The sequence below is a fragment of the Prionailurus viverrinus genome, chromosome B1 (genome assembly GCF_022837055.1).
Source record: "Prionailurus viverrinus isolate Anna chromosome B1, UM_Priviv_1.0, whole genome shotgun sequence".
Lineage (NCBI taxonomy): Eukaryota > Metazoa > Chordata > Mammalia > Carnivora > Felidae > Prionailurus > Prionailurus viverrinus.
In genome coordinates, this window is record NC_062564.1 from 147,832,454 (window position 1) to 147,845,115 (window position 12,662).

Below are 12,662 nucleotides of genomic sequence, written 5' to 3' on the forward strand. Positions count from 1 at the left end.
ATAGCATCATTTCCTTTAGAAAAACTGAAATTTCATAAAAAGATAAAAAAAATTTTTTGAACATTGTAAGATGAGATGTACTATACTAGGAACCTGACTGATTTTAAGTACTTAAGACTGGAAAACATTTACTTATGTTCCAGTAAGCCTACTCAAGGCTTTTAAACATTGATAGGGTCTCTCTGCACTAATGTCTCTGGTCCTAGAGCTTAAATAATAAGTTGTTACTTATGCACATATAAATTCAATATCTGGAAATTGCTGCTTATACGAGTAACAGCTACAATTTTCTGTATGTAAGAAATGCTGTGTTACTCTCTATAAATAATGTGATAAATACATTATTTCTCTTTCATTGATAAGGAAAATGAGTCTTTGCTTAATAAATTTCCTATCATTATGCAAGTAGTAAGTTGCAGAGTTAAAATCCCAGTACCCACAACTCCAGTCTGTGCTCTTTTCAACAAACTGCATTGAATGAGCAATGACATTATTTTTGCTTTATAAGATTAACCAGCAAACAAGATCTTAAAAGGATTTTTTATTTTTTATTTTTTTGGCAATGTTTAAATATACAATTGACAAGGAAATTTGGTTATTTCTGTGATACACAACAGTTCAATAACTAGAATTACAAGTGAAAACACACCAGAAGAGATCAGAGTTTTAGGAGTTTTCTAGACTTTCTAGAATGCTTATTTTAATGATATATATTTCTACAAATATAATCAAAGAAGATTTAGCATCACTTATTTGACAGTGCTTCTCATGTAATTTAACACACCAAATACATGTATTTAACATCTCTCTTTTATGAGGACAGCAAATCCTTTGGCTTGTTCCAGGAACCCTCTTTGAGGGTTATGTCTTTATTTTAGAATTTGATTTTGGGAAATATATCAAGAAATACCAAAAGATCTGGACATTTGATTATATAGGATCATGGGCCATTATGAAACAATACTTACTCATTTAACCAAAGTGGCATTTAAAAACTTCACAGGCAAATGCAGAAAATTAACTAGTTGTTAAAAAGTCTTAGTTCTTCTTATATTGAATAGACTCAGTTTTTTTTTTCCCCCAAGTAATCAAAGACCTGTTAAAGACAAAACATAGAATCTTTGTTTTTCTGGGTAGATTACATGAAAGGTAAAGAAAAATGTTTGTTTATAATTTCCTATAAAAAGCCAATGATTCTAAAATGTTTTCCTTTTAACAGAAAAAACAAATTTTAATTTTGCATCAGCTTATATCTTATATAAGTCATTTTTATTTTTTAATTAAAAATTTTAATTCCAGTATAATTAATGTACAGTGTTATTTTAATTTCATGTGTACCATATAGTGATTGAAGAATTCTATGCATCACTTAGTGCTCATCATAAGAAGTGTATTCCTTAATCCCCATCACCTGTTTCGCTCCTTCCCCTCCACCTCCCCTCAGGCAAACCAGTTTGTTCTCTGTAGTAAAGTCAGTTCTTTTATGTATCTCTTTTTTTCTTTGTTTCTTAAACTCCATATATGAATGGAATCATATGGTATTTGTCTTTCTCTGACAGACTTAGTATTATATCCTCTAGATCCATCCATGTTGTTGTAAATGGCAAGATTTTTATGGCTGAATAATAATCCATTGTGTGTATATGTGTGTACTCCTTCTTTATCCTTTCTTCTCTCGATGGCCACCTGGGCTACTTCCATAATTTGACTATTGTAAATAATATTTCAATAAACATAGGAGTGCATATACCTTTTTAAATTAGTGTTTTAATTTTCTTTTGTTTTCATTTCTTTATTCTCTTAGTAGTCTTTGTCAGAGATAAAATGGCTATCTGGAAAAAATGGTCCAACAAATACATTCTGAGTAAAATATCAGATTAGCCTGATATTAATTATGCATTATCATTGTGTTCTCTCCCCTGCAATTTTGATGAGAAAACACATCTTTCTGGTTACTCTGCTGCTAGTGAGTAGTTTTAAGAGATATTGAGATGTAAGAAACATATATGCTGTTGGAAAATGTAAGGAAGTTCCATCCGGAAGTCTAAGCTGACGGAAGAGTATGGGCTTTGGAATATTCTACGTCCCATTCAGAGCTTACTCTGAGTTTGGTTGTATCATTTTGGGTAAATTATTTGATTTCTCTAAGTTCCAGTGTTAATACCTGTAACATGGCAATAAGCAATAACTTATCTGATAGTTTGAGGCCAAATACAAAATTATATAAAAATTCTGGCACATAAGGCTCAATAAGAGATTGAATTTTTGTTTTTCATTATGGTTATTATCCAAGTGGCCAATTTAGAAGTCCTCTTTAATTTCAGTTTTATCTAAGTAGTACTGAGCCTCTTAACAATTGGTAATAGACACTAGGCAGATAGAAATTGTATTTCCTTTTGGTAAATAGAAGAGTACTAGGTATAATTCTAATCTTTTGACATACTGTATTTCATGAAATTTGTTAACGATTTCTACAGATGAGGAAACTGAAGTAGGGAGTTTTTGTAATTAATATACACAGGGCAGATGCAAACCCAGACAATCTGAATTCTGAATAAACATCCTTATTTATATTCTTATTTATGTTAATCTTTCTAAGCTTCTGTGTCTGTCTGAAAGGTGGCTGGTGGTAGGTAACACTTACCTCAGTATATAAGGATTAAATGGGATGATGCCTGTAAAGATCTTAGGACAGTGCCTGCGATATGCTAAACACTTATTAAATGCTGACATGGCTAGGAATCTGGTTCCATTGTACAATTGTTAAGCGATCTCGGTCAATATCCTTTAACTCTGTGAGGCTAGTTCCTCATCCATAAGACGTGGATCCTAGTTACTACTACATGGTGATGCTGTGGAACTTTAAAGACCATAAATAGTTCATAGCTCTTATTTAGAGTGATACCACTAAGGACTTTTGGCTTCATTTCCTTAATACAGCAAACTTGATAATTAAAAACGACTTGGCCTAGTCTGAAAAAATTTTATATGGAATAATAACTGATGACTTTAATTTTAAACGAGAAACTATTCTCTTGTGGCATTTAAAGACAATTTCCTGAACATAAATACTAATGTTTTTAAGTTCCAGTATAATTAACACATAGTGTTTTATTGCTTTCACATGTACAAAATAGTGATTCAACTATTCTATGCATTACTCAGTGCTCATCACGATAAATGTACTCTTAATCTCCTTCACCTATTTCACCCATCCCGTAACAGACCTCCCCTTGGTAACCATCAGTTCTCTGTAGTGAAGAGTCTCGTTTTTTGCTTGATTCTTTTTCTTCATTTGTTTTGTTTCTTAAATTCAACATATGAAAGAAATCATATGGTATTTATCTTTCTCTGGCTGACTTATTTCACTTAGCATTATACCCTCTAGATCCATCCATGTCATTGCAAATGGCAAGATTTCATTATTTTTTGGCTAATATTCCATCGTGTGCATGTGTGTGTGTGTATATATACACACACCCCACTTCTTTTTCCATTCATCTGTCGATGGACCCTTGGGTTGCTTCCATAATTTGGCTTTTATAAATAAAGCTGCAATAAACATAGAGATGCATCTACCTTTTAGAATTAGTATTTTTATATTCTTTGGGTAAATATCCAGTAGTGGAATTACTGGATCATATGGTAATTCTATTTCTAACTTTTTGAGGAACCTCCCTACAGTCTTTCATCGTGGCTGAACCGGTTTGCATTCCCACCAACAGTGCATGAGGGTTCCTTTTTTTCCATAACCTTGACAAACCATGTTATTTCTTGTGTTTTTGATTTTAGCCATTCTGATAGGTATGAGGTGATATCTCATTATAGTTTTGATTTGCATTTCCCTGATTATAAGTCATATTGAGCATCTATTCATGTGTCTGTTGGCCTCTGTATGTTTTCTTTGGAGAAATGTCTGTTCATTTCTTTAGCCCATTTTTAATTAGATTATTTGTTTTTTTTGGTGTTGTGTAAGTTCTTTATATATTTTGGATATTAACCCCTTATTAGATATGTCATCTATAAATATCTTCTCCCATTCAATAAGTTGTCTTTTAGTTCTGTTGATCATTTCCTTTGCTGTGTAGAAGCTTTTTATTTTGATGTAGTCCCAATAGTTTATTTTTGTTTTTGTTTCCCTTGCCTTGGGGGACGTATCTAGGAAAATGTTGCTATGGTTGATGTAAGAGATAATATTGCTTGTGCTTTCTTCTAGGATTTTTATGGCTTTAGGTCTCACCTTTAGGTGTTTTTTTTTTTAATGTTTATTATTTTTTCAGACAGAGACAGAGCACAAGTGGGAAAGGGCAGAGAGAGGGGGGGAGACACAGAATCCAAAGCGGGCTCCAGACTCTGAGCTGTCAACACAGAACCTGACATGGTGCTTGAACTCAGGAGCCATGAGATCATGACCTGAGCCAAAGTTGGATGCTCAACTGACTGATGCACCCAGGAGCCCCTCACATTTAAGTTTTTCACCCATTTTGAGTTTGTTTTTGAGTATGATGTCAAAGAAAGTGGTTCATTTTTATTCTTTTGCATGTAACTGTCCAGTTTTCCCAACACCATTTTTTATAGAGATGGTCTTTTTTCCCATTGTATATTCTTACCTCCTTTATCAAAGATTAATTGACCATACAATCATAGGGTTATTTCTGGGCCCTCTATTCTGTTCCTTTCACCAATGAGTCTGCTTTTGTGCCAGTACCATTCTGTTCTGAATATATAGCTTTGTAATAAAACTTGGAATCTGAGACTGTGATACCTCCAGTTTTGTTTTCTTTTTAAAGATTGTTTTGACTATTCAGGGTCTTTCTTCCATATACTAATTTTAGGATTGTTTTTTCTAGTTTTGTGAAAAATGCTGATGGCATTTTGATAGGAATTACATTAAATGTGTACATTGCTTTGGGTAGTGTGGACATTTTAACACTATTTGTCCTTCCAATTCATGAGCATGGAATACCTTTCTATCTGTGTCATCGTCAATTTCTTTTCTCAATGTTTTATAGTTTTCAAAGTACAGGTCTCTCATTTCCTTGGTTAAGTGTATTCCAAGGTATTTTATTATTTTTTGTGCTATTGTAAATGGTAGTGTTTCTTTAATATCTCTTTCTGCTAGTTCATTATTAGTGTATAGAAATGCAACGGATTTCTGTATATTGATTTTGTATCCTGTGACCTTACTGAATTCATTTATCAGTTCTAGTAGTTTTTTGGTGGATCTTTAGGGTTTCCTATATATAGTATCATGTCATCTGCAAATAGTGACAGTTTTCCCTCTTCCTTACCAACTGGGATGCCTTTTTTTTCTTTTTGCTGTCTGATTGCTGTGGCTAGGACTTCCAGTACTATGTTGACTATAAGTGTTGAGAGTGGACATCCTTGTCCTGTACCTGATCTTAGGGAAAAAACTCTGTTTTTCACCACTGAATATGATGTTGGTTGTGGGTTTTTCATATATGACTCTTATTATATTGAGGTATGTTTCCTCTAAACTTACTTTGTTGAGGGTTTTTATGAGTGGATGTGTATTTTTTCAAATGCTTTTTCTGCCTCTATGAAATAATCATATGGTTTTTATCCTTTCCTTGTTGATGTGATGTATCATGTGGATTGATTTGCAAATATTGAATCATCCTCACATTTGAGGAATAAATCCCACTTGATCATGGTGAATAATTTTTTAAATGTATTGTTGGATTTGGTTTGCTAGTATTTTGTTGAGGATTTTTCCATCTATGTTCATCAGAGATATTGGTCTGTAGTTCTCTTTTTTTGTAGTATCTCTATCTGGTTTTAGTATCATGGTAATACTGGCCTCAGAGAATGAATTTGGAAGCTTTCCTTCCTCTTCTATTTTTTTGAATAGTTTGAGGGAATAGGTATTAATTCTTCTTTAACTGTTAGGTAGAATTCACCTGGGAAGCCATCTGGTCTTTAACTTTGGTTTTTGGGAAATTTTTTATTACAGATTCAATTTCTTTACTGTTAATTGGTCTGTTCAAATTTTTTATTTTTTCTGGATTCAGTTTTGGAAGGTTATTTCCGTATTTAACCATTTCTTCTTGGTTGTCCACTTTGTCGGCATACAATTTTTCCTAATATTCTCTTACAATCCTTTGTATTTCTGTGGTGTCAGTAGTTGTTTCTCCTCTTTCATTTTTGATTTTGTTAATTGAGTTCATTCTCTCTCTCTCTCTCTCTCATGAGTCTGGCTATAGTTTATCAATTTTGTTCTTTTCAAAGAACCAGCTCCTGGTTTCATTGATCTGTTCTATTGTGGGTTTTTTTGTTTTGTTTTGTTTTGTTAGTTTCTATTTTATTTCTACTGTAATCTTATTTTCTTCTTTCTACTGGTTTTGGGGTTTCTTTGTTCTAGCTCTTTTAGATCTAAAATTGGGTTGACATTTTTCTTGCTTCTTGAGGTAAGCCTTTTTTGCTGCAAACTTCCCTCTTAGAACACCTTTTGCTACCTCCCCCCAAATTTGGAATCATTTACATTTATCTCCATGTATTTTGTTTTATTTTCTCTTTGATTTCTTGGTTGACCCATTCATTGTTTGGTAGCATGTTATTTACCTCCATGTATTTGTGTTCTTTCCAGACTTTTTCTTTTGGTTGATTTCTAGTTTCATGGCATTGTGGTCAGAAAAAACCTCAATCTTCTTTAATTTGTTGAGATTTGTTTTGTGACCACATGTAATGTGTTCTGGACAATGATCCATGTGTACTTGAAGAGAATGTGTATTCTGCTGTTTTATGATGGAATGTTCTGAATATACCTCTTAGATCCATCTGGTCCAATCTGTCATTCAAAGCCACTGTTTAATTGTTTTTCTATTTGAATAATCTATCCATTGATGTGAGTGGGATGTGAAAGTCCCCTACTATTGTATTACTATCAGTTTCTTCCTTTATGTTTGTTAGTAGTTTCTTTATGTATTTAGGTGTGCCCATGTTGAATGCATACATATTTACAATTATTATATCTTCTTGGATTGTTCTGTTTATGATTATGTCGTGTCCTTGTCTCTTGTTACAGTCTTTGTTTTAAAGTCCATTTTTGTTTTTCTATGTATTGCTACCCCAGCTTTCTTTTCACTTCCATTTGCATGATAAATGCTTTCCTATTCTTTCAATCTATGTGTGTTTTGGGGTCTGAAATGAGTCTCTGGTAGGCAGCATATGGATAGGTCTTGCTGTTTTTATCCATTCTGTCAACCTATGTCTTTTGATCGGGGTATTTAGTATACTTACCTTCAAAATAACTACTGATAGGTATGCAGTTATTGCCATTTTGTTACTTGTTCTATGATTGTTGTAGTTCTTTTCTGTTTCTTTCTTTGATTGCTCCTCACAGTTTTCCTGGCTTTGTTTACTGATACATTTGGCGTTTATTTATTTTCAAGAGACAGAGAGAGAGCGTGAGCAGGGGAGGGGCAGAGAGAGAGGGAGACACAGAATCCAAATCAGACTTCAGGCTCTGAGCTGTCAGCACAGAGCCTGATGCAAAGCTCAAACTCATGAACTGTGAGATCATGACCTGAGCCAGTCAGTGGCTCAAATGACTGAGCCACCCAGGTGCCCCCTTTTACTGATACATTTGGATTCCTTTCTCATTATTTATTTTTTTCATATATCTTACTGGTTTTTGATTTGTGCTTACCATTAGGTTTCTATCTAACATCTTATGCATATAGCAATCTATACTGATTGTCACTTAAGTTTGAACCCATTCTAAAAGCAATAGATTTTACTCCTCTGCCTCATCCCCACATTTTAGATTTATGTCATACTTTACATCACTTTATTTTGTGAATCCCTTGATTTTTACAGGTATACTTAATTTTACCCATTTGTGCTTCCTTCTTACTCCCATTTATGGTCTTTCCTTTCCATTCAAAGAATCCCATTTAACATGTTTTTATAAGGCTGGTTTAGTGGTGATGAATTCCTTTCACTTATGTTTGTGTGGGAACTCCTCATCTCTTCTTCCATGCTAAATGATAGCCTTGTTGGATAAAGTATTCTTGGTTGCAGGTTTTTTTTCTTTCAGCACTTGAATATATTATGCCACTCCCTTCTGGCTTGCAAAGTTTCTCTGAAAAATCAGCTGATAGCCTTATGGGGTTTCCCTTCAATGTAACTATTTCTTTTGCTGCTTTTAAAATTCTGTTTATTACTACTTTTGGCTATTTTAATTACTGTGTGTCTTGGTGTAGACCTTTTGGGTTGATTTTACTGGGGACTCTCTCTGCCTCCTCAACCTGGATCTCTGTTTCCTTTTGCAGACTTGGGACATTTCAGCTATTATTTCTTTAAATAAATTTTCTGTCCCCCTTTCTCTCTTTTCCTTACAATCCCTGTAATGTAATCCTGTAATGTTACTATGCTTGATGGTATTACTGAGTTACCTTAGTTTATTTTCATTTTTCTTTTTTCTTTCTCCTGTTCAGCTTGATTGCTTTCCATTACTTTGTTCTCCAGGTTGATCTGTTCTTCTGCTTCCTGCAGTCTACTATTTTTTCCTCTCTTGTGTATTTTTAATGCCACTTATTGGGTTCTTCATCTCTGGTTGGTTCTTCTTTATGTTTTCTCTTCGCTGAGGGTCTCACCTAGATCCTCCAATCTTTTTTTCAAGTCCAGTATCTTTATGACCATTGCTTTATTTCCTTATGAGGCATATTATGTCCATTTCATTTAGTTCTCTTGCTGTGATTTTTTAATTTCATTTGAGACATATTTCTCTCATTTTGTCTATGTGTGTTTCTCTGTGTTAGTAAAGTCAGCTACGTCTCCTGCTCTTGAATGCAGTGGCCTTATGAAGAAGAGGTTCTATAGTGCCCTGCAGTGGAGCGTCCCGTGTTCACCAGAACCTGGTGCTTCATGGGTGTTTCCTATATGTGTTAAGACTGAGCCACCTTTGTCTTCAGTCCAATTGTGTACAAAAGCTCTCTTTCTCTGTTTGGCAGGGTTTGGTCCCTGTGATGTTAGTGGGCCACCTGAACTGCCTTGGGCTTGAGTTGGGTCAGATCAGGGTTTTTCACAGCACTGATCTGCAGGGTGCTCTCCCTGTGCTGTGCCCTAAGCTTTTGTTGGTTGGCAGGGCCTGCAGTCAGAACAGATATCTGGGTCCCAAAGGGGTATATGTGGTTTTTAACCCCCCCCCCCCCCGGTAGGAGTCACTTTGGAGTGCTGCTGGTCTCTGCAGTGCTGCTTGCACAATGTCTTGCTTGTGGCATCACTTTGGATTGACTCTTGCTGAGGGTGGGTTGGAGGAGTTGAGTCTACAGGAGAATGCTGTGTGCTGTTAGCAAGGTGTTGTGCTGGCCTGCTGTGGGAGGGAACTGTTGTTCTGAAGAACTCTCGCTGAGGCCCATTTGGGGTTGGGGGGGATCTGTGAAAGAGCACAGGAGCTAGGTGTGCTCTTTGCAAGCTATTGTATAGAGTTCTCAGGTCCTGCTGGTCCCTGCAGGTGTCTGTGTATCTCGGCTGGGGAGGGTGAGAGAGGGAAATGGCAGCTACCAGCTTTTTTGTTCTTAGAGAAGTCTCCTAAAGATCCTTGCCCCTCTGACACATACTCTGAGATCAGTAAACAAATCTCCTACCCATATACCCCAAGTGTTTTTCAAACTGCTGCTCCAACGCTCTCAGTGGGGCTCTTATGCTGTCTCTTTAAGGACAGGGATTCAGCGTCCTATCACCCTCCAGCTTTCCCAGAGAGGAGCCTGCTGATTTTTAAAGTTCTAGTTGTTCAGTCCTATTGACTGTAACAACTCTCAAAGTTAAGCCCCTTTGGTTTCAAAGCCAAGTATTATGGGGATTCATCTTCCCAGTGTAGGTCCTCTGTGCCTGGGGTGGCTAATGCGAGGTCTGCTCCTCACCATTTCTCATGCCTGTGGACAGTGTTGCAAGTCAGTTTAGTTTCCGACCATGTATCCGCCCTTCCTACCTTTTTCAATGTGGCCTCTTCTCAACGTTTAGCCGTAGAGAGTCTGTTCTGCCAGTCTTCGGGTTGTTTGCTGGGTTATTCACACTGATGTGGGTGTTATCTAGGTGTACTCATGTGGTGAACTTTGGATGCTCCTACTTCACCATTTCACCCAGAAGTCAGACTCATAATTTCTGAAAATATATTTTTTAAAATGTAATTAAATAACTAATTGAAAAGCTAGTGATATAATTCCTGGCAAAATTATTTATCTAAAATTTTAGCCATCATAATACTTTGGATTTCACAGTAAAATCAAAAGTACCCTTGTGAATCCTTCAGTAATATGTTTGTTTATGAGAAATATTTCATTGAAAAACAATAGTTCTTATTGGGGAAAATTTTTTATTTATTTTATTACAATTCACACTCACAGATCATCATGTTTTATCCTAGACGTAATGAAGAATGCAGAGTAACAAATTCATAAGAATACTTGTTCTGATATTCAGTTTACTCAAATCAGTTATTATTCACCTACACAGTTAGGACAACATGCTGAGCTCTAGAGATATGAAGATTGAAAAGCTGCATCTTTGCCCTCAAAAGCCCAAAGTTAAAAGAGGAAGGCAAATACATAAGAAAGCACATATGCAACGTACAGAGAAGTGATGCATAGTTCTTGTCCATTTTTAGCCCACTGTCATTCCTCCAGACTTGAGATTTTCACTTACATTTATTTTTTTCCAGTTTCCCTTTAGTTAGAATTCATATGCTACATCTATGTCAGCCTCTGTAAGTCAATCACTGTGTGACACTTAGGTAAAAGCTGACACACAAGTAAGTGCTCAGGGATTATGTTTTTTATCCAGGATTAAGAACTGTGGCTTTTTCCACCTATTTAGTACATGTAACAAATTGCACACATGAGTATTTGAAGGCTAAGCACTGTTTCAAATGTCTTATGCAATATAACTCATTTAAAGACAAAATTATGAACAGGTACCATTATTACCCCATTTTACAGATGAGGACACCAATGTAGAGAGGGATTAAGTAACTCCGACATAATCATGCACTGGGTAACAAGCAGAGAATCCTTGATTTGAACCTGTCTGCCTTGCTCCAGTATCTGTCATCCTAACTACCACACATACTGCCTTTGTGTCATGCTGGTCTTACTCACTGACTGTGGTGATCCTTGTTCCACATTGGAATCAAAAACTAAAACACAAAACTTAGATCTATACTGAAATTCATACAGCTTTTTATACTCTTTGGAGTACAACTTTCTATATAAGTTCACCGAAGCTGAATTTTTCTTATTCGTTTTGCTGTATTGAACATGTGCTTCATCTGTACATGGTGTAATTCATAGGCCATTATCTCCCATTAAGGTAATGCACCATAGCACGGTCCCTAAGCCAGGGAGCAGCACGGGCAATACACCTAGAAGGGAGGGCGTTCTCAAACTGGAATCCCTTTCAAGAAGCTAGTGCTCAAGCCAGGCAGAGGTATGATTGAATGGAAAAACTGCTTAAATACTATAAATAATTTGTATTTTTCTCTTACAAAAAATACACTTCAAACATATCAAAGAATTAACTACAAAAAAGAAAAGGAAGTGTATTTTGTATTTTTGCCATAACATGTTATCACAAATTTAGTGACACCATTTCTGTCCATCTGTGGACCACTGAAACTAAAGAGGCAGGTTATCTGCTTCCAAAACACAATGGTGGTACAAGCATGGAATAACAGTTGTAGATATTTCTGTTCAATAAGGGAGAAAAATGGAAGGAAAAAAGAAGTCACTAATCCCAAGAAAGTTTGAAATCTAGTCAGGCAAATTCCATTAAGTTTAATGCTCTGTGGCTTGTGGCCTAGATTGTCTTGAACAGACTGTTAGTAAAAATATGGATATTAACAACTCTGCTTAGGAGGACTCAAGAAAATGAGCACGGTAGAGAAAATATATCACTTTAGATAATACCTACATTGTCACAAACAGACTATTGGTGGAAATACACATATGAAAGGGGGTTGAAGTTGATAGAAGGTAGTTAGATGACAAGTAAGGGTGTGGGGTTTAGTGATGATGAATTTCAGGTGCTGACAGAATGTGAGGATGCCCATTAGAAAGTAGGAGTCCAACAAAGTAACCTTCAACATTTACTGTAAATAGTACTTTGGTAACTGGGGCAAAGGAATAGATGATCAAATTCTAAAGCTAGACTTCAAAAGTTGTCCTTCCTGATTGTAGGAAATAACACTTTTCATCACTCTTGGCCTGAACCAAGCAATTTTTATTTGCCAAATTATTTATTATTTTCAAATTTTCTAGGGACTAATCTCACCCTAGAATAAAAGCTAACATTTACAGCTATTGCCATTACATAATTGAAACATAGCAGAACCCAAGGGTTTGCAATTCTCTTTTTAGCAGCGGTATTAGTTTACTAATTCAGTAAGAGTGCTGTATTTAATTGCTGTACCCAGCAGGAAACCTGGAATAATTGGTCTTTTTCTGCACAGACTTTACTAATGATTGCCACACATCTTTGACTCAGCCCTTCAAAGGAGAGTGGTCATTCTCCAATGTTGGCCAAATGTTGCATTACCAAAGGATTTGCTTCTTGGGGTACCTGGATGGCTCACTCAGTTGAGCGTCTGACTTCAGCTCAGGTCATGATCTCACGGTCTGTGTCTTCGAGCCCCGCATCAGGCT